The 21,572-nt window shown below is 48.4% G+C and overlaps 1 protein-coding gene across 8 annotated transcripts in view; it reads left to right on the forward strand.

The window, feature by feature from the left end:
• The first annotated feature begins 10,619 nt into the window (after window positions 1–10,619).
• The window catches only part of PROM1 (prominin 1), a 131,662-nt gene continuing 120,709 nt past the window's right edge, over window positions 10,620–21,572 (forward strand). For 2 of the 8 annotated variants that reach the window (XM_077877039.1, XM_077877038.1), the window contains exons 1-3: window positions 10,666–10,925; window positions 11,282–11,316; window positions 14,190–14,300. The gene's annotated coding sequence lies outside the window, so the exon portion shown is untranslated. Of the gene's footprint in view, window positions 10,642–10,665; window positions 10,926–11,281; window positions 11,317–14,189; window positions 14,301–21,572 lie in introns of those variants that run through there. The other 6 variants (XM_077877034.1, XM_077877045.1, XM_077877022.1 and 3 more) reach the window with 5 other exon arrangements.

The following is a 21,572-nucleotide window of genomic DNA, read 5'->3' on the forward strand; positions in this document are numbered from 1 at the left end:
ATAGCAGAGAGAACACTTTTCTACTCATTTTAAGAGAATAAGATTACTCTAGTACCAACAGCAGATAAAACACAATAAATAAAACTGTTGACCAATTATCTTTCACCAATATGGATGCAAAAATCCTTAACCAAATAATGGCAAATAGAACCCAACAATATATAAAAAAGGATAATACATTACAACCCAGTATAATTCAGGAATCAGGAATGCAAGTCTGATTTAACATTCATAAATCAATCAATGTAATTTTTAACAGAATAAAAAAAACCCATAAATGTCATGATAAGAACTCTTAAAAATCTGGGAATAGAAGGGAACTTCTTTAATGCAATAGGGAAATAACAACAACAAAAAAAAAACCAACAAAAACAAAAACCCTAATATCATACTTGATGGTGAGATACTGAGACTGGAAGTAACTGGAAACAAGTCTAAGACTAGAAGACTGGAAACAAGACAAAGAAGTCTTTCCTCACCATCCCTATTCAACATCATACCAGAAGTTCCACCTAGTGCAATATGATAAGAAAAGAAACTAAATAAAGGCATACACATTAGAACCAAAGAAAGAAGATGCTTCATGAATATTTGCAGAAGTGCTCTTAAGGTTATTACCCTTTCTTGCATTTTTTATTTCCTACATTTCAGGGTGTACTTACTGCCTTACTTTATCCTTTGAGAAAAAATTTGTTCTCAGATTTTGGATCTAGAAATATGGTAATGGACCAATATAATTTGCTTTCAAGAGAATAAAATCACACCCGAGTATCCAGCACATCTCCATTTTCATTGCATGCAAACAAATCTCAGCCTTTTCTTGGCGTAGAAGGATAAAATAAATCTTTAAATCAGCTCAGAGACGCCAGATATGACAGAGGTAGACACTTGGCTGTTTAGCCTCCCAAATGGCAGGGCCAAATCTAATAATATATGTGAACAAACATATATAATTATGTCTCATAAACACTGAGACCAAAGTCAAACTTTTGTGAACCCTTGATATTTAGCCAGGAATTCCCAAGCTGTTCAACCTATGAGAAGAAACCCTTCCCTTAAATAGCCAGAGTACGGGATCCCTGGGTGGCGCAGCAGTTTGGCGCCTGCCTTTGGCCCAGGGCGCAATCCTGGAAACCCGGGATCGAATCCCATGTCGGGCTTCCGGTGCATGGAGCCTGCTTCTCCCTCTGCCTATGTCTCTTCCTCTCTCTCTCTCTGTGACTATCATATATATATATATATATATATATATATATATATATATATATATATATAAATAGCCAGGGTAGAGTCATTCCCCAAATCATCCACTTCGAAGGAAGTACAGGATTTTAATAGGTTCCCTCCCAGGGGTCCCAGAGAGAGAAAGCATGTTTCCAAATCTGTCCTATATGCTACTTGTCACTTCAACAACAAGCTCTCCACATCTTACTCCTTCCCTGGAGATATCCTCTTATTATTGTATAACTGTTGCTTTCCGGGGCATGGCCACTTCCTCCCTAATCTCTAGAAGACAGCTAAGACCAGATTTGGTTAGTTAATAAATTATTTCTGTAGGTAACATTCTGGAAGAGTAATAAATCAGAAAGGAAACAGTTAAACAGGATACAAAATATGGCTCCCTAGATCCAGAAGCCAAGCCCCTTGAGGTATCTGACCTCTTGCCAACTTGGTCTCTGAAACAAGATGACAGCCTTTGCCATTTCTCCCTGCTAGATCCAGGGATTTTCAGTCTTAAGCCCGAAGGGAAGAATCAAATGTAATCTCAAAAAAAAATTACAACTCTGCTTTCAATGGACACATCTACCTATGTCACTTTGCAACCAGTGGTCTGCCACAACATGCACAGAATTTCTTCACTTCAGAAGGTTCTGGACTTTTCTGTTGGATGACAGGAGATTTATTATGGGGCCTTTGCAAAATCAACGTGCAGTCTTTGTCAAAAGATAAAGTCTGCCCTAGAACAATGAGAAGACTTCAACTTTCGGTAAAAATCGTGGTTTGTCCCTACTTCTATGTATTGAAGTTTCAAAAATACTAAGTACAATCTCAGAGCATCTTATTACAAATATAGATTATGGTAGGTGCTGCTGGTGGCCTTCTCAGCATCCTCTCTCCCCTGCCCTCCTTCTTCTTACTATTTGTTTAAATCCTATGTTGGGTTTTCTGGTAAACGTAGTCAAGCTCAATCTTAACTGGTATGTGTGTGTGTGTGTGTGTGTGTGTGTGTGTGTGTGTGTTGTGTTCAGCAAAATTGTGATCAAACAAATTTCTATTTCTGGAGAGTGTGATGAAATGGATCTTTCTGCCATGAAGCTCCCCCTCCTCCCCACCCCAGGATGCCCAGTCCACAGGGAGCCAATGTGTCCAGATGCCATCTCCAAACTAGAGCAGACTCAACATAATCAGTGACATTCTCTGAGCCATACAGCAGGGCTAAGGAACTTTTATTGAGGAAATAAATGAATGAAATGTTTCTGGCCATCAGGGTCTATATAATCTAATGGAGGAGGTAATAATTAGCATTTATGATCTGTAGGGTCAAATAAGAGCTATAATTACAGGGATCACATTTTTAGGACCAAATCTACAAGTATTCTAATAAAGCAAATTTTTCTGATTTTTAAACATGTTTAAGTGGACATTTTACAATGGTATCTGAATCTAAACACATCCGACTGCTTTTTACAAACTCTACTCCTCCCACCTGATGGGAGCCACATCATCTTAAGCCCAGCTGGGACTGCCTCTCCCCAGTGGTCCTAGTGGTTTCCCTTCTTACCCTCCTCAAGAGGTTCAGGGGGTTATACATGGCCACTAGGAGAGAGAAACACTCTGTTCTGGAGTCCTAATCCAGTGTCATGCGATAGGAGCCCTGGGTAATGACTGCTCGGATTGTCTGCTACCTGAAGGAAGCTGGCCAGCAGTCAGGAATAAAATGAAAGAAGCCCTCAATATAACTGGAGCCAGTAGATTCAGCGGTGCCTGGGTTTTCCCCTATTCTGTCTACATCCTTGAGTCAACAACTTTCCCTTTGTGCTGAAACTCCATTGGAGCCAGCTTTCTCTCACTTGCAAATACAGAGGTTCTGGCAAATGCTAGGTTTCTAAACTTCAGTTTCCTCTTCTGCAAAATCAGCTGCCTCTAGGCGTGTAGTGAAGATTGAAGGAACTACGACTGCCTCATGGCTTTGTAAGTTATGAAGCAAAATAGCCATTGTCATGTGCCTTCTCAAAGCACTTATCAGATAGGATGCTCAAGAAGTCGAGCAAGCAGTTAAAATCAGCTTGAGCCAGGATGACTTAAAGTGTGGTTCCTGGACCAGCATCAGCGTCACTGGGAGTTAGAAATGCAAAATCATGGGTCTCACTCTAGCCCCATTGAACCAGAATTCCTATATTATAACGAACTCTTTGAGTGCACCCTAAAGTTTGGAAATCAGTCCCTTTGGCAACAAAGGGTTCGTTATCTCCCATAACAAGCCAGTACAAGGTGTCTGGGCACAGGTTGCTTAATTTTGCTTGGTCAAGGGCCTGGGTGCTTCCTACACTGAAGCTTGGTTCACTGGCCATAAGATGGTGATCTGAGCCTCCAATAGCAAATCTTTATAGAATCATGTCCAAGAACAGGAAGGGTGATTTTTCCTCACACACCCTTTTCATCATGGAGTAAACCCTTTTCCCAAATCCCCAAAGGACCTCTCTTTTCACATCAGGAACTAGGGCTGCATCCCATGCCAGTACCTAAGTGATCATGGTCATGGGGAATGGAGTGACCGCACCAGCTTACACTTGACTACCTTCATTACCTGTGGCCCTAGAGGGGCCAGCTCCTCTGAGCACATAGGAGAGTGAATAACAGACCTGGTCAGAGCTTCGTCAGCAATGGAAGCTTGCAGGGACAGTTGTGGAATATAACCAGGAGGGTGTGCCACATCAATAATAGGGAATGAGGTCTGAAGTATGGAGAAATTGTGTTGCTTTGTCACTCTGATCCCTCAATCAAAGTAAAGTCAAAGTTCTGGAAGCTTCTCCACGTCTTGGGGGCCTCACCCATAGGTCAAAAATGATGAAGACTTTTCAAGGTGTGTCAACTGAATCATTAGCTCTGAAAGGCCAATGGAAGAGGTTAGGTGGACAGAGGCCGCCAGAGGCATCACATGCCCCCTATGTCTGTCTGGTGTGGACATCCCAAGCCTTCTCCAGGGTCAAGGCCATACCCATTACACCCACAGTGTTTGCTTATCAGGGCAGCACGCCATAGGAGTTCCATACATCCAGCCATCTCATCACCTAGTGGGTGCCCAACATTCTGAAGGGATAGGTTCCAAGGCATTTGGAATTTCTAAATTCAGGAATGCCAGTGGAGCATGTAAATTCATCCACAAAATGCACCAAGTATATTTCACGTGATATGACATCAGATGTGATGAAGAGTGAACACGTAAACTAAGATGTGGATGCTGGGCGGGCAGGTTGATTCACTCAGTAGTCAATGATTCCTTCTGCACACAGAGTTGCAGAAATAAGATTGTGGACACAGAAGGTTTTAAAATAAAACTTTAGTCACGTCATAAAAATTCTGCATACAGGAAGAAATGAAGGCTTTATCCAGCAGCCAAGGCCAAGTGACTATTTCCCAGTTTTATAGATTCTGTTTTTCACACGAGCAGAACTCAAGAGTCTACCTACCGGGCCCCCTACCCCACACCTTTCCAGAAAGCTTCTTGTTGTGCTGCATTTAGCCTGGTACTTACAAGTCAATAAACAGATCACTCACACTTGACAAAGCGCCGTGAGTGCATATTTTGAAGATGAGGAATACTAGTGAACAAGGTAAAATCTACATCGAAACAGAGATTCAAATATACGGTTTGAAAACAAGGGGAGATGCATAATAAGCAGGAGAAAGAAAGGAGAATCAGACACACGTCTGAGGAGGAAGGAGTCATGCCATTTTTTAAAAGATTTTATTTATTTATTAGAGACAGAGAGAGAGAGAGGCAGAGAGAGAGAGAGGCAGAAGCACAGGCAGAGGGAGAAGCAGGCTCCATGCAGGGAGCCTGACGTGGGACTCGATCCCAGGTCTCCAGGATCCCACCCTGGGCTGAAGGCGGGCACCAAACCGCTGAGCCACTGGGACTGCCCGGAGTCGTGCCATTTGTCCAGTGTGACATCAAACTATTTTGACCGGGAGGCTGATGTCTCTCATCACCATCCACAATTCAGTTCTTAGGAAAAAAGGCGAGCTAACACACTTACCGTTGAAAGCCCAGACACAAGGATTGGGTCTTTGTCTGGTCCAGGGTGAGGAAGAGGCAGGAAGGGGTGCTGAGCATGTGAATCAAGTGTGATGGGCTCTGCCCCCCCCCCCACCAACCCTGTTGACCTTGGGCAGCTCATGTAGCCTCTGTGAATCGCGGTTGGTCTGTGAGGTGAGGAGCATGAGATCGTTCACCTTGCGAGTGCAGGGGAGAGTGACACAGCATGTCACTTAGAGAGAGTGACATGCTGTGTCACTTAGGAGGTGCTCAGGGGAACACCTGGCCCGGAATAGTGGCAGTGGAGAACGCACACCAGGACCAAGGTGGTGCTGTGTCACCTCCCTCCCTGACTCCTAGGATCCCAGGGCAAGGTGATGGCAGCCAATCAGGTACAGCTGAGGTGGGGAGCGGGGCCTGCAGCCCTCCCGCAATGCCAGCCAGGCTCCTGGAACTCTACTAGGAAGAGGTAGTGACGTCGGGTGGCCAGTGTCATAAGGGTTCAACTGTAGACACTCTGAGGACTCAGACACCAGAAGGCCCCAAACTGGAGGATGCTTGGGAATGTCATGGAGGGAAGGGCATCCTGCTTCTGCACTCCATTCCCATTTGGCAAGCTCCAGGCTGCCCGGGCAGCACCCCAAGGTGGGGCTTAGTCGGTGGCCGTGCCTCTGTGCCATGGGCTGCCGGGACCAGTACATGACAAGTGAGAACCACAGGAGCAAGTGCGCCCTGGAGGGATTTGAGCAGCGGTGTGAACCTTGGTCCCTGTGCTCCGCCAAGTTGAATTATTGACGATGTTGTATTGGTCGGCTTGTATTTTTAATTAGCATCCTGGGAAAAGGCTGCAGCCTTGCCATCCTCCTGTGGAATCTCAGAGAAAGCTCCATGGCCCCTCTGATTGCTTTGGTAACAAGATCAAGGACCTGCCCCTGTGAGCTGGTGCTGTCGCTGGACAAGCCTGAGACCTCTTCCTTGCTTTATCAGGCCTGAGGTTTTCCTCTTCTGTGGGAGGGCTTCCCCTTCTCCAGGGGGAGTCAGGAACCTTCCATGCGCTGGTGCGAGTCAGGGCAGGCCGGGTGCCCGGCACTGAGCTGGTGGCAGGTAGCGTTTCCCAGCAAGGCATCACCTGAGGGCCCGGTGCCGTCTCCCAGCAGGACCTGAGCGGCTCTGGCGACTGAAGCCCGGGGACTGAAAGTCTGCTCCCGCCACCCTGCTCTTCAGAAACAGCATGGGTGTCTCCGGTCACCCCCAGATGAGCAGGGCGACCAGCCAGGCGGGAAACAAACAGTGGCCCTGGGGAGCCAGGAAGGCAGAATTAGATGCTTGGAACCACCCGGAGGTGAGTGGCCCCATCACATGATTCTAAACCCCAGAGTAGGGGCCTGGGGTACAGGGGAGGAGGCCCTGGGCTGGCTGGAGCAACACACAAGGCCTTCGGAAATGAGGCCTGCTCCTCACTAGCTGTGTGACCTTGTATGACCTTAGCCCCTCAGGGCCTCAGTTTCCTTCTCTGTGACATGAAGTAATGATAATGACTAGCACCTGTTGGCTCTCAAAAAGAAATTTACTTTCTCTGTCCTATTGTTCTTCTAAGATTGATTGATTGATTGATTGATTGATTGATGTGACAGAGAGAGAGTGAGAGCACAAGTAGGATGAGGGACAGAGGGAGAACCAGGCTCTCTGCTGAGCAAGGAGCCCAATGCGGAGCTCGATCCCAGGACCCCGGGATCATGAGTTGAGCCGAAGGCAGACGCTCAACCATTGAGCCACCCAGGTGTCCCTTCGCTGTCCTTTTGGCAAGTTACTTGGGCTCCCTGACCCTCGGTTTCTTCTTCGCAGACATGATAACACCACACCGCTAAGCTGGGGAAAGCATAATGCGTAGATGAGCATTCATTCCGTGGCTCTCCCCGTTTTCAGTGCTTCACGTGCATTATTGACTCATTTCTCCTCTTGACAACCCCGTGGAGTGGGTGCTGTCACATCTGCATTTTGCCAGCGAGGAAATGAGACAGGTTAAGAGTCCAGTGCAAGGCGCACAACTGGGGAAGTGGCCTAGACGCTTGTCCACATTTGCCTGGGGGCAAAATAGAAGGTTTTTCTCAGAGATGTTAGTGCAGTGACTGTGAGGGATGCAACAAGGAGAGATTTTAAGTTTCTGCGCTGGGCTTTTGTCCATTTTCAACCATGAAATTGCGACTTTATCACACACACAGAAGTCTCAACAAGGGTTAAAATACATCAAAACGAAAACCACAGTTCAACCCGTCTCAACCTGATGCTCTGCAGGCACTTGTGCAACCCCACGTATAGGAAGGATCCAGGATAGGTCAACGCACAGAGACGGATGCAGACTGCTGGTTGCCAGGGGCTGGGAGGTGGGGATGGGGGGCTACTGCTTTGGGAGAACCGTGCTCTGTTTTGAGGGTGCTGAGGATGTTTTGGAACCAGATAGGCCTGGTACCTGCGCAGCACTGTGGGTGTACTAAATGCCAGTGAATGGTACACTTTAAAATGGTTGATTTTATTCTATGTGAATTTAGCCTCAATTTAAAAAAGTAAAGAAAAGGAGAGTGGGATCGTACCTGTAGGTAGCTCATCCCTGTCCAGTAGCTGGATCTGGTAGAATGACCCTCCTTCCTCTCCCCCTCAAGGCAGGAACTTCCATTAAGAATTCCTCTTCCTGGGACCCCTGGGTGGCTCAGTGGATGAGTGTCTGCCTTTGGCTCAGGGCATGATCCCGGGGTCCTGGGATCAAGTCCCACATCAGGCCCCCCACAGGGAGCCTGCTTCTCCCTCTGCCTCTGTCTCTGACTCTCTCTGTGTGTCTCTCATGAATAAATAAAATAAAAATCTTTAAAAAAAAAAAAGAGAGAGAGAGAGAAGTCCTCTTCCTGAAGCTTTTCAGGATCCCTTGGGGAAAGGCCAGCCCCACCCCCCGTTGTGGGTCCCTCTGCCCCCTGTTAAGAAGGAGGCATTTGTCAGGCCCCCTGGAGCCTTGAGGGTCTTCTCGAGATGACAACCTTCTCCTTCCCGCAGGATCCTCCGTGCTGGTCCTATACGGCCGCCCGTGGCCCAGCGGTATAGGGGAGTGTGCTGGCTGATTGAATGGTGGCCCCTGTTCTGGACCTAATCCTTGTTCTTTACCTGTGATGTCGTCATTCGAGGTAAATCCCTTTCCCCCATAAGCACCCTCTGTCCTATGACTCTGACCCCCTGAGTCTTCCCAAGCACAAACCTGGAAAGTCGGTTTCACAGGACTAACAAGATAGAAATGGGGTAGGAGAAATTTGTGGCCCCTAAGCAATTTAGACTTTTCTCTCTGCTCAGCTTCCTCTCAGGAGATGGTTCCATGAAAACCAGCCAGGCGTGGTGGTCGCTCTGAGCTTGCTTTGTGGTCTTGGGGCCTCAGTGGCCAGATCATCCTGATTCCTGATTTTGGCAACAACTGGGAAACTGAGTTACTGAGGCGGCCCCTACAGAGAGAGGGCTCAGAGGAGCCAACTCCAGACAGTCTAGAAGGGCTGGCTGTGTTTCCATTCTTCCCTTCTTCCCTCGTACAAAGAGTTAAGTGCCCGGTTATGGTCTCCTGATGAATTCTGTGGAGAGACAGCACAAGCTCGACTCTCAGCTCCGTCACTTACTAGCTGGTGGCTTTGGGCTATGCCTCTGCTCCCTGGAGCCTTGATGTCCTTAAGAGCATTCTGTGCCTCCCCGGGTGTGGACAGGCTAGGATGGGTGAATGGATGTAGGCCAGGAGATCCCATGGAGAGGTTCAGTTAACTCAGAGCCTCAATGTGATGATGCCAGTGTGGGCAAGGGGTGGCCGCCCAGAGCCACACATTTTCACTTTCAAAAATTTCCTGCATCCACCTTATTTACTTTCCCAAGGCTAAGCTCCCTGGTTTAAAACAAGGAAATGTGCTGCTGGGCCTTTCTTCCTTTTGGCTGCCAGGAATCAGATTGCTTCAGAGAGAGAGAGAGAATGAGAACTGTCCCTCCCACCTGGGCACCCAGGGAGATCACTGTCACCATTGCTTACCTAACCGCAGAAGGGCAGCGAGTGATCGTAATTACAGACAGAGCCTTCTGTGCACACAGCATGAGGGTGCAGCTTGTTCTGGGTGTGGGGAAACCCCAGAGCTCCTGCACTCCCCACCCCGAGGAAAGCAGCTCGGTGCCATGGGAAAGGCTTGGCAGCCGAAATCTCTGCCTCTTACTGGATGGGAGGCCCCTCGAGGGGGACGTGCCACCTCTCTGAGCCTCATGCTCCCATTCCATAAAAAAGAGATGATAACTGCCCTTGTGGGGATGTGGATTCATTTTCTGGAGCTGCTGTGACAAAGAGTACAGACTGTGTGGCTCAGACAACAGAAATTTATTGCTTCATAGTTCCAGAGGCTAGAAGTTCAAAATCGAGGTAATTGTCAGGGTTGGTTTTGCCTGAGGGCGATGAGGAAAGGCATTGTCCCAGGCTTCTCTCCTTGACTTGGACCTGGCTGCCTTCTCTCTATGGCTCTTCATGTGGTCTTCCCTTGGTGCATGTCTGTCTGTGTGTCCAAATGTCCTCGAAAGATCTGTAAGAGCACAAGTCATGCTGGATTAGGATCATTCTAAAGACCTCATCTTAACTAAGAGCACCTCTGCAAGGAGCTCACCTCCACATAAGGTCACAGTGTGAGGTACTACAGGCAAGGGCACCATGGATTTTAGGGGAGATACAGTTCAGCCTGTAACAGGGTGGCCATGATGATGAGATGACAGGTTATCGGGGATGGGGACTGCTTCCTCTATGGAGGCAGGGGGCACCTTACTCTCAGGGACGTGTCTATTGTCCTCATCTTGCTTGGGCAGTAGAAGTCTTGTAGGACTCTTACTGGGTAGTTTCCTACCATGGAACATAGGTGAAAGGAGCCATGTCCCCACCCTGAGACTAGCAGGTCTTCAGGACCTTCCCAGGGAACACGGCACAACCCTTGGGCCAAAGACCCAGATTCTGCTCATGGAGGGCTGAGCCTCACAGGTGGAGTGTGGGGAAAAAAGGTAACCCTGCCAGGCTCCCTGGCTCCCCCCATGCTGGGCTGGGGGGCAGAGATGACCAGGTGGGACTTCCTGCCCCAAGCAGCTCAGGGATGGACAGAGTCCAGGTGTGCCAGGTAGGGCTGTGAGGAACCCTCCTGCAGGAGTTTCTGAGACCTTGAATGACACTGAAGGGACAGTGCTCCCAGTGCTCCAATGTGGCTAAGCTGGGGCTGCAAGGTCCTGGAGGTGGTGGGCAGGGTCTCCCAGGTGAGAGTGGACATTCTCGTTGTCAGTCAGGTGGGAAGAGAGGGATGCTGGGATAGGAAGTAGCTTGGAAGGCGGGCCTTAAACTGGTGAGGAGCTGCCTGCCACCTTCTTCTCTGTGGGGCCCTCTGTGGGGACTTGGATCCTGGGGGTAGGAAGGAGAGGTGCCTGTGCTGGAGGGTGGCGACGGTTGCCCAGGAAGAGGCCAGGCCAGGCAGGGGACAGCGTGGGTGGCCTTGAGGGTTCTGGAAGCAGTCACATTGGTGGCCATTGTCAGTTATTCTGTTCATGTCTCTTGGGTACTCCCAAGACTCCTCATAAAATCTTGCTAAAGAGTCCAGCCCAGTCTCAGCTGCGGTGGGACAAATTGAAGGTAAATTCTGTGTTTGGGGCTGGTTAGAGAGCATGGAGAATGGGCAGGGCCTTGGACATCAGGGGTATGATGACAGCAGGGAGACCCTGGAAGGAGAGGCGAGTCTCAGAGGAGAGACTAACATGGCCCTCCCGTGGTGGACAACCTCTCCCCTGCTGCCAACCCCAGATAACCAAGGTGAGAATTTGATGAGGACCCCAGTGGGGGAGGCACCCTTTTCCATGGATTTCCCTTCCCAAGATGGGTGTCCAGGGCCATGTGCTATGGCCACGTCTGGGTCGGTCCGGGGTTCCTGGTAGGGCAGAGGAAGCCAGCAGGGGCAGACAGAACTTCAAATTCAAGGCTTCAAATTCCAGGAGGACCAAGCTCAGAGGGTCAGAGCAGATCCGGGGTGAGTTAGAGTCTGCACTTAGAAACCTTCGTCCGTGTCTTCAAGCCTCTCTGGCCCCATTTTCTAGCACTGCACTGGACTCACCCAAGCTCCTTACTGTTCCATTAGCACATGAAGGAGCTCCACATCCAGGCCTTCGAACCTGCTATAACTTCTCCCAGAAACTCTCTTCCCACAGATCCTCACTTGGGTCTCTGCTCACATATCACCTCAGAGAGACGTCCCCGACCACCCCATGGAAAACAACAACTCCTGTCTCTCCCTACACCTTCTCTTACTTCACAGCACTACATGCCTAAAATCATATTCTACAAGGCGTGTATTGGTTTATCTGATTACTGTCCCTTTGCCCTGATAGAATGGAAACCCCCCGAAGGCAAGAACTGTGTGTTTGCTCCCCATTGACTCCCAAGGGCCTCAGGCAGGGCTTGGCACATAGTCAATACTCAATAAATCCTTGCTGAGTCAATGACTAAAAGCGATAAATGTCTGCTGGATTCTACTAGAGTTCCAAGACTTGGTTTTAGGGAGTATGGGGCCGCTGCAAGGGGCGGGAACATGGCAGAGGCAATTCTCATAACACCGTCCTTTCCACCGAGGCTGTTTGCCCCTGTCTGCCCACTCCTTGACCATCTGCCCTGAGGAGACCCAGCCTCGCAGGGCGCCCCCCTCCACACCACACACGTTTCCCCAGCCCTGCCTTTGCTCCTGCTTTGGTGACTCACCATGGTCTTTCCCTGTTCTCTGCTTTCCAAAACCTGGTTCCTCCTTCAGGCCAGAACTATTCACCCTTCAAGAACTAGCTCGAGGCTCTCGGAGCTTGTTGTAAAATCACACCAGGTAGCATGAATGAGTATTCCTTTCCCTTAGAACCCAGAGCTCGCTCTTTATATTGCAATTAAAGCAGTGTTCACAGTCTGGAGTAATTAGGACACAGCAGGTCTCTGTCCTCCTTGTAAGACAACCGGGTCCTGAGAGCTATGAACGGAGTGAAGGTATCTCTCATACTTGCCCTGTAAGTGCTCAATTAATATTTGCTTAATTGAATAAAATTGACATTATTCTCAGAGAATCAGCTGGGGGAAAGGAAGTAAATTTAAATACACACTGTAGCAATAAATGCCACCACATACTTTATTTTCCAAATTCCTTATTTCCAAAACACAGCAGTGTTACTGCATAGATATATTACCATCTGCCTCATAATGAGGGTCAGAGATGTGTGAGTTACCCCAGCTCACATAGCTAGTAAGATACAGAACCAGGGTTTAAAGTCAGGTAAGGGCAGCCTGGGTGGCTCAGCGGTTTAGCACAGCCTTCAGCCCAGGGCGTGATCCTGGAGACCCGGGATCGAGTCTCACGTCAGGCTCCCTGCGTGGAGCCTGCCTCTCCCTCTGCCTGTGTCTCTGCCTCTCTCTTTGTGGTCTCTCATGAATTTAAAAAAAAAAAAAAAAAGTGTCTCTAACCTTTATAAAAATAAAAAAATAAAATAAAGTCAGGTAAATATGGGCATGTGGGTGGCCTAGTGGTTGAGCATTTGCCTTTGAGTCAAGTCGTGATTCCAGAGCTGGGGATCGAGCCCCACATCAGGGTCCCTGCGGGGATCTTGACTCTCTCTCTCTCTCTCTCTCTCTAGCTGTGTCTTTCATCAATCAATAAATAAAATCTTAAAAAAATAAAATAAAGGTTCTTTTAAAAAATAAAAAATATAGTCAAGTAAATAAAGTCTTTACTTACTTAAAGACAAAATGGCTTATATTCAGTTAAATCATTTTAATCCTTTTAACTTCATAGAAGATGACATCACTAGACACAAATAGGCATGGATTTATGGCCCTGATTATAATACACCAAAAAGTAAATAAAAACAGTACATCCTTTTTTCACAGGGACGAAAATAACTTTATGTTGTATTCTTTTTGTGCAAGGGGACTGTGAATCACATAGACACCTGCCCCAGACAAATCAAAACAATTGGCTACAATGAGGTCCCATAAATTGATGACGTCTAATTTACATTTTTCCAGAGGCCAGAACAGCTAGTGTAACTCACCCAGGGCTTGAAAAGGCAAGAGAGCTATTTATAGCAACAATAACAGCTGATTGTAAGAATTTGTTTGCCAATTAAATTTATTCTAGGAAATCCTATAATTACCAAGTTCACTAGCTAGCACATCGGGCTCATGAGCTGAAGCCACCATTTAAAATGGATATTTTTAAAACCCCCATTGAAGCTAAGAATAGAAAAATAAGAGTTGCCTTGGAGTGGTGTCTTGGGGCAAACTTAGCTCCGTCCCTGAAGAAATAAGACTTAATAGTTGATTAAATGAAACTTTAAAAAAACTATCCATAAGAAAGCATGTTTCCAAATAATGTACTCTGCTGTTTATTGGAACTTACCAGAACATGACAATTGTCCTTTAAAGCATTTCCACGAACTTCTCAAACTACTTCCAGAATGGATGGCAATGCATTTTTAAACTTTCATGCTTTTTTCCCCAAAAAAAGTTGGTTACCAAAATATATCACCTATAAACTTGAGCAATAAAAAAAGAAAACCTTTAAGAACCTAAAAAATATGTAAAGAAGTCTTGAGTAGAGATACTTTTATACAATTACAGTGATTGTTTTTCCCTTCAAAGAAAACTTTCTTCTCTTAATGATAAAGGACCACGTGTTTCTTTAATAGACAATCTGGAAAAATACAAAAAAGAAATAGGGAAGAAAAAGGCTCTTGTCCCACCGCTCCCTGAGACAACCAAGGCTAACATGTCAGTGTATTTCCGTCTGCTCTGCTTGTTTTTTTTAAGCTTGGTTTTTCCTGTTTCTGTGTTTGCTGTTATTTATCTGAACACTTGTTTTGTCCTAAACAGTGCTGGTGACCTGGCAGATGGAGGTCCTGGGGGCGACAGGAGGCTGAGCTATCATCCACGCTATGATCATACGTGAGTTACTTCTTACCTCCAGGCTGGACGTTTATACAGGTGGGTTCTGAGAATCTAAAAAAGCAATGAACCCTCTCTTCACAGAAACACAGACACCCACAACACCTTGCAGACCAGTTTAGTGCCCATACCAAACTCCTTAGCCAGCCTGGAGCCCCCCGGGTCAACGCTCCTGAAATAGCTGGTTTTCAAGGCCCCCCCTGGCAGCCTACCGCTCTGCTTTCTTGAAGAGGCTTTCACAGGCCTCCATGTATTTATTTACACCCCTGTGAGTTCTGAGCAAGAAGCGAGGAGGGGAGATCCTTCCCAGGACACTGCCTGGGACTCCCCACTGCAGACTGCACTGCCATCTCTGTGATCCTCGCCATTAGGTTGGGGAGGGCAGCTTTCTGCATGTGGTCCCAAGTCACAGTGCTGGGGTCACAGGCTATTTGTGTCAGGGTCAATAGAAAAGAAGCCATCAGTCAAGGCTTAAGGAAAGGCTTTGCTTTTTCTGTGCCTGCAAAATGGTCCCGATTCATTACATGCCCTGGCATGCATCTGATGCCACCCAGGCCTGACGGCCACACCCAGGCTCTGACCACACAGGGTCCAGGGGCAGCAGGACAATGAGTAGTTTTGAGTCACCAACCTCCAAACCCCCCAGCCTCTGTGTGTTCTAACTGTGGCACACCCTCTCTCTTCCTCTAGGGACACAGCCAAGCCAGCACCAGGCAGCACAATGGGCAGGGCAGTCAGGGACAGAACCTCATGCTGGTAGGCAGTGCAGAGAGCCTAGGGACAACCGGGGCCCAGGAGTGAATGGTGCCCTGGGAAGGACTTCTAACTGGGAGTCTGGAAGGAAAGGGAATGGGCTGGAAAGGCACAGGGAAGCTTCCACTTGCTAAGTACTTACTGTACCCAGCGCTTTGTGCACAGTAATTCTATTATCAAGCTTCTCATTTACCACGCGAGATCAGTACTGTTTCATCACTTGCCCACAAATACCATGGGGTGGTAGCTCTGTGCCGGATAGACTGTGGGAGACGGCAGCAAACAGATACTAAGCCTGCCTCCGCCCTCTAATCGGGGGAGCACACAAGAAAGAATTGCACACATGGATATATGAGACAGCAGGTGAAAGGGCCCTGAAGAAGGGTGTGCTCGGGGAAGCCTGGGAACCGTGTGGGTGTCTAGGGCCGAGCCCCCAGGCAGAGGTCACAATCATTTTACTGCCTGAGGGGAAGCAGCAGGGAGGTCAGGTGGGGGCAGAAGATCATAGGCCATGCTGGGCACTTCGGACACGGTTCTGGGTGCGGGCTGAGATGGGGATCACCAAGGACTTTTGAGTGAAGGAGTGGTGGGATCTGGCTTCCATTGTGGAAGCTTTGCTCTGGCCCTGGAGTGGAGAATTAGCCCACAGGTGGAAAAAAGGGAAAGTGGCGGGGGGCGGGAGGGGGGCAAGTATTGACCCTGCATTTATAGATAAAGATTCAGGGGCTCAGGAACGTGCCTCAAAAACCTGATGACACTAGGACCGTCTGGAATTTTGAATGATTTCCCTTTGCCTTTAGGATAGAGCACGTGTGTGCAGATGAGATCCTGAGTAGTCTATGCCAGCCTCACTCCCCAGTTCCCTGGATGCTCATCCCCTCTGGACTTGTCTCTTGGACTCCTCAAGAGGCCCGGGTTCAGGCACTTACCTGGCCTTTTTGTGTCTCTCCTGGTACCTGCAGTACCCTCTTCACACTTGCTCACCTGGCGCAATCCTTGTCATCCTCTGAGCCCTTGACCACCTTTTCCCAGGGAAGCCTATCCTGTCCCCTCAGACCAAGCCAGGTGGGTGGGGTACCTCTGCGGGGTCCCCCTCCACTTCAGCTGCAGTCTTCACCTTTGAGTGTCCCTGCTCTTTGTTGGTCTCCCCTCTGGGCTCGGAACACCCCAGGGCAGGTTGGCTTCTCTCTTGTTCACCCATCAGCACTTAAGCCAGGCACGTGATCTGGCACATTGTACGTATGGACACTTGATAAGTAAAACTTTGTGAGTTGAATAGGAAACTCGCCCAAGATCACACACAGCTAATCAACAGGAAGATCAGGGTTCAACTTTCTCTACAACAGTCTTGTAGCCTCAGAACTTCAAGTCTTGGCTTTGTAGGCCCAGCTCTTGATGGCTCATGAATAAGCCATTTCATTTTTCTGGTCTTCTATTGTTTCAGCATTAAAAAGAGAGCATCCAACATTGAGTGTCTTTTCAGATTACTTGCCCAGCAAGTGCTCCCTGAATTCATCTAACCTCAAGAAACTTCCAGGCCCTGGGCACTTCTTTCCATTGCTGATTCCTGGCCTTGCGCCAACCTGCAGAATCTCAACTCCAAGATCAACTTGCGATCCTTGTTCTGTGTATTTTTCAGTTTCATCAGGAATCCCAAGTGATTCTTACCACCGAAGAAGTTTTGGAAACACATTTCAATGAGACTGCTTCTCGGAGAGGTTCCCCAAAGAAAAAGTTCAAAGAGGACATTAAAACATGATAACCATGACTATTTCAACTATAATAACCGTTCCTTCTCAAATGTTTCCTCTCTTTTATAAAAAGAAACTGCAACTGAAGCCTCATATTTATTTATGTGAATTATTTTGGAGGCCTAACGGAAGGCTCCTGAATTTCCACCGAGAGTATAATTTCCTAGACAACCCTAAATAGCACTGCTTTGATGAGCATTAGCCAACTCTAGATGAAGGAACGCTCAAAAGGAGCACAAGCAAAGGTGGAGAAACTCTCAGCGGCCGTGAAAGAAGAAGCAGAAGCCCCGAACTGTTAACCCACTTATCTGAACATACATAATGCACAGGCGGTAGACATGGAGCCAGACTCAGCTCTCTGAGCCCCTGACTGGTGGTTTCTTTCTGAACCACAACACTGTGCCAGGGCACCGTGGCCTTTGTCCAGAAGTGGGAAGTTCACACTTTAGAGCAACAGGTGTCCCATAAACATCACATCGATGATGACCAACTGCAAGAACAGTGCATGGCACATAGTATGCACACAATAGCCAGGGCTTCACTGATTGACCAACCCCACTGTCTAACCATCTTGGTCTGGAAAGGGGGCACTTTTCAGACTAGTCCATTGCCTTGTCTTGTCAGAGTAAATCTGGTGGAATTCCTGAGATGAGTTCCTGCTGGTCAAACAGATATGCGCTTGATGATCCAAAAAAATAATCAGTGCAGGATCAAGGGAAGCAGACTAATTCTCACTCGGCCATCTCCTGACCTCTCAAAACCTGCTTCCTCCTCTGGAGAATGGGGATGACACCTGCATCATTGTGTCATTAGTGAGGACTAGGTAAGATACCCAAGTAGCATCTGACACAGACTCAGCCAGCATTGGCTAAGTGAAATGACCAACGAAGGAAGGGGAAGAAAGGGTTCGTTGAGCTCTGGGTTTGGAATTCTTACCCCTTCTTCTCAGCCTCTGGCTCTCTGTAACAAGTGTGCAGCAACTGGACCTTTCCTGAATGAGATCTGTGGCTAGGGGGAGAGTGTAAGTTCAAACACACTAGACGAATAAAGGTAGAAGTGAATGGCAAATCAAGAAGCCCACAGAACTCGCCATCTTCCACTGCGTGTGGTATGTTTGCATTTTATTAGTTATGAGGAAGTTTGGCTACAAGTAACAGAGGAAACTAAAATATTAGTAACTTAATCCTTTATTTGTCAGTCATGATCCCAGAGGCAGAGGGAAACCAGGGCAGGGCTGGAGTGGGGCTCCCCTGTTCCTTCCATGTTGCTTTTAGGCTAAGCGCGGCTTCTATTTTCAAGGTCACCTCATGGCCCACGATGGCTGCTGGATTCCAGCCATCAGTGTAAATTCTGGCCAGCAGGTAGAAGGAAGAAATGAAGGAGGCAACTTCTCCCTCTGTGGTGGCCCATTTTATTGTCACCCTGACTAGCCACAGGTGCCCAGATTAAATATTGTTTCTAGGTGTGTCTGTGAGAGGTTTCCAAATGAGGTTAGCCTTTGAATAAGTGTACTCAGTAAAGGAAACTGCCCTTCTCAGTGTGGTTAAGCATTGGCCCATCCGTCAAGGGCCTGAATGGAACAAAAGGCCCAGGAAGGAGGGATTCTCTTCCTTTTTTTTCCTGCTTGAGCTGGGACATTTCATTTCATCTTTTTCTGCCCTTGGACTGGGATTTGCATTATCGGCCTCCCGGGTTCTCAGGCCTTGAGACTCAGCCAGAACTACACCACCGGCCGCCCTGGGGTTGCAGCTTGCAGGCAGCAGATCGTGAGACTTCTCAGCCTCCACTACCACGTGAGCCAATTCCTGCTAATACCCCTCCAAAGAGAGAGTCTATTGATTCTGTTTCTCTAGAAAACCCTGAGTAATACCCTCTCCAAGGACCTTTTCCCCGAGGTTGCACACATGATTCCTGCATAACTCTGCTTGATCAGAGTTAGTCCTGTGGGTATGCCAGCTCCATGGATGGCTGGGAAATGTATTTTTGAGGAGGCCACACTGTGGCTTAGTTCAGCTTCTCCGGGTGGAAGAAGGAGAGAATGGATACTGGTGGACAAAGAGCAGTCTGGGCTACATCCTTATTATTTGCATGCTTTTTTTTTTTTTTTTTTTGCATGCTTCTTGAATACTCACCAAGACCAGGGCTTCTCTTTGGCCGGCCTTTTTCAAATGTCAAGTTGGGGTAGAGAATAGAATGCTTTTTCTTAAGCGGGAATCGTATTCAGAAACCTGACCCATGTCACTGACATCCGGGTGTTTGATGTCCTTGAAATGGGCCTTGGGAGTCTGGGCAACATCCATGCACACTCGAGGGTCCCGTGGGTCACAGGCAGAAAACCACGCTCCCAGACCAGAAGTTCTTCCAGAGAGGGCTTCTGGAAATGAAAGCATAAATAGGCTTTGATGGGGGGCTAGCTTTGTAAGATGTACATTCCTGCTCTGTGGTGTGGAGCAGAAATTGAGGCTCAGAGAAGGCAAATCACTTGTGCCGGGTCATGGAGCCAGCAGGCCCAAGCCCCACACCTGTCCATCCCCATGCTGCTCCCCATTGCACGATGAAGGGGCCCAAGGTGGTCTTTCCCCAATATTCCCTTCCCTACTGTGAGCCTGAAGGAAAGACCCCTGAACGGAGGAATCCAGAACCCTTGGTACCCATCTTCTATTAATTTCTCTAGCTCTTGGCTCCTGAATCCTGCTGTTTCTGCACCAACACCAAGACTCTGTGAGGGGGCATTCGTGGACAGCGGAGCTGGGGGAGACGTGGAGGGGTGCTGTTTGGGAAAGGAGGGCAGGGCACCGCAACGGAAGCTCTGCAGGCCTTTGCTGGGCAATGTTTCCAGCATCCCTTGGGAAACTGGCTGCCATCACCATGTAGGGTATTTTGGAGGCAGATATAAGTGGGTATTGAGCCTGGAACCCTGGGGGGTGTTAAGGCAGGTTTATTCAGGTTATAGTGGGTTTAGTGGGAGAAGCCAGGCCCAGCTCTCAGCGACGGGGGGCCAGAGTTGGAGGATCAGTGGGCCAGGTGCTGCCTGGGAGCCCTCTCCTCACTTACTCTAACCTATCCTGAGCAACAAGGGTGCCCAGGACATCGGACACCCAGGAGGGATCACTTCCCCAGTTCTCCTTACTGCCAGGAATGGTTCTGCTACAATGTTAGTCTCCACGGCCTCTGGTTGGCTCTGAAGGCAGAGGCCCAGGGATTCTTTAAACCACGTCTGAGAAACAGGGGTAGCTGAGCCCGAGCTCAGTGTTAACTCTAAGAGGAGGGAGGGCAGACTTGGTGTGCTTTAAGTCTTCTTTCCTTTTCCTTCTTTCCTTCTTTCCTTCTTTCCTTTCTCTTGCCTGAAAAGATGGAGTCACATCTGTCCTGGGACCACCTGAGCAGTGGTTCTGAGTCAGAGAGACCTGAGATTTAATCACTCACACCCCCACCCCCACCAACTGACACCGTGATGTCAGGGAAGACACAGCCAGCACATGGCAGGTGGTCAGTAAATACTTGCTGAGTAATAATATATGTCAGCCCCTTGCAAGCTCTTTGTGTGTATTAACTCACTGAATTCTCACCATCTAATGCCATATCAGCATTAGCCACGACTTGCAGACCAGGAAATTACAGCACGGAGGGATCCAGGCGGGTGGTAAATACCCAGGGGACGGCCTCCAGAATGCCGTCATTGACCCCCTCTGATGTAAAAGGCCGAATATGCAATTTCTTAGAGTCCATGTCCTCCTCTATAAGGTGGGGGCATTTGCAGGGCTGGGATGTGATGAGTGCAGGCTGGCTGGTGAGGTGATGGACACGTTCCTGTAGGTAACAACTGGAAGGTCGAGACCCACCCCTGTCTAGGAGGTAACTTGAGCTTGGGGTTGGGTCTGATGGGAGACGAGATGGGCAGGCAGCAGTCCCAAATGGAGATTGGGATGTTGTTCTATGATCCTCCTCATTGTCTGGTCTTACCCAATATCCTGGGGCCTTGTGTCTGTCATCTCCAGAGAGGGGTAGTGATGGGTAAAAACAAAAGGAACATTTCCCCCAATTGTCCTCAAGAGAAATATGGGCAATGCTAGCTTGTGGTCCCTTCAACAGAGGGTGACATCAAAGACAGAGGCACCCTCTAGTCCCCAGATACCTTAAAGGGTGTAGACAATCCTCAGGGGCCCCAGAAAATGGCAGTGATGGGGGGGTGAGGCAGGCAGAAGGGGAGAGATTGCGCCCACCAGGTGCTAGCCACACTTGGGCTCCTGGGCCCCCAACCACAGCCAGGCCTCACTGGGCAGCCAGGGTCACACAGCGGGGTGTCATGAGGACCTAATGAGGTCAGGATGAGAAGGTCTGAAGCCCAAGCAAGTTAATTGTGGGAAAATTAACCCAGATTACTGGTCTAGCTCTTTAACAGAGGGTATCACCAGAGGGAAAGAGATGCTCCCCAAGTGTCTGAATGCCTCGAGGATGTGTGTGGGGGGGGTCATGCTGGACAGAAGGAGAAAGAGGAAGAGATAGAGACTGCAAATCTGGGGTGAAGGGTGGAAAAAGCAGAGGAGCAGCAGAGCATCCCAAGAAAAACATGGAGATGCAGCCTCCAAGAAGAGGCCCAGAGGAAGTATTTATGAGCACCAACCGTGTCCTTTCACAAAACCCTCGTAATAACCGTAAAACAAGCGTTATTATTCCCATTTTGTCCACGGTAAAACAAATTCTGAGAGATCAGATGACATGCCCAAACCACACCACACGCCACACACATAGTCTGTGCAGTTCCAAAGCCCACAGTCTTCCTCCCATACCTACTTCACATTTTCAC

Source organism: Canis aureus, chromosome 2, assembly GCF_053574225.1.
Source record: "Canis aureus isolate CA01 chromosome 2, VMU_Caureus_v.1.0, whole genome shotgun sequence".
In the NCBI taxonomy this organism is placed as follows: Eukaryota; Metazoa; Chordata; class Mammalia; order Carnivora; family Canidae; genus Canis; species Canis aureus.